Source organism: Mastomys coucha, chromosome X (assembly GCF_008632895.1).
Source record: "Mastomys coucha isolate ucsf_1 chromosome X, UCSF_Mcou_1, whole genome shotgun sequence".
In the NCBI taxonomy this organism is placed as follows: domain Eukaryota; kingdom Metazoa; phylum Chordata; class Mammalia; order Rodentia; family Muridae; genus Mastomys; species Mastomys coucha.
In genome coordinates, this window is record NC_045030.1 from 103,435,456 (window position 1) to 103,436,380 (window position 925).

The 925-nt window shown below is 41.6% G+C and overlaps 1 protein-coding gene across 1 annotated transcript in view; it reads left to right on the plus strand.

The window, feature by feature from the left end:
- Cdx4 (caudal type homeobox 4) overlaps positions 1–925 on the plus strand; it is an 8,471-nt gene that overhangs the window by 1,590 nt on the left and 5,956 nt on the right. The gene's annotated exons all lie outside the window — the stretch shown is intronic.

A 925-nucleotide genomic window follows, 5' to 3' on the forward strand; every position in this document is an offset into this window, starting at 1 on the left:
CCCCCCGACCCTCCCCCCACTAAGTGGCCAAAACCCTCATCGCCGTTTCGGCAGGTGGCCACAAATGCAGAAGCAGCATGCAAATCTGCAACAGCGTCAAAACCCGAAAAGATGTAAGGATCCCAGTTTAAGGTCTAATGTCGCTGACCAGTAAGCCCTGGTGGGCAACCACTGGGAGCAGCTAGCTGGTGCGGAGGGAGGCGCGAGCTTGAAGGAAATGAGGACTCCACTTTTAATCTTGGACTGGGAGACGGTGTTTGTTTTCAGCTGTGGTTGCTCTCTTAACATTTTTTTATTATTCCAATACTTGCTCCCTGTCATTAGAGAAAATTAGTGACATTTGACTATCACAGTCATCCCTCTGGGGAGGCAATGGCATTTCAATAGTATTTGTCCATAATGATTATGCTCTCCACAACCCTGTGTTTTCCCTTCTCAATCCTCCAAAAAGCAAAGGTGAAAGGATAGGGAGGTAGCATTTTTTATCTTTAGGAGAATTTTCAGCCAGAAGGAGAAAGCTCTAGTTTTATAACTAGAGTAGAGATCCCAAGTTAAAAGTAACACTTAAGAACTTATATTAAGAAGAAAATATGGGTGAGACATGTAACTTAAAAAAAAAAAAATGAGGCTAGGGTAGGGTATTCATCCCCAGTGCTGTTGTGACATCTAATCCTCAGGGTAAAATTAACGTCCATTCACCAAAACCTAAGAATAAGCAAAATACATATTTTTTTAAGGGACATAAAAATAGCTACTGTCTAGGATTGTCCTTTGAAATACTGTAGGGGGAAATGTCACTAGCTTGTTTTTTAGAATGGAAAACAGTGTGGGGAAAAGGACACAATAAGAAAATTCAGTTGTGACTAATTGTCTTTATGTTGCTGAGGGGAAACATGGCAGTGTTGTGTTTTGCTTGAAGTCTTCC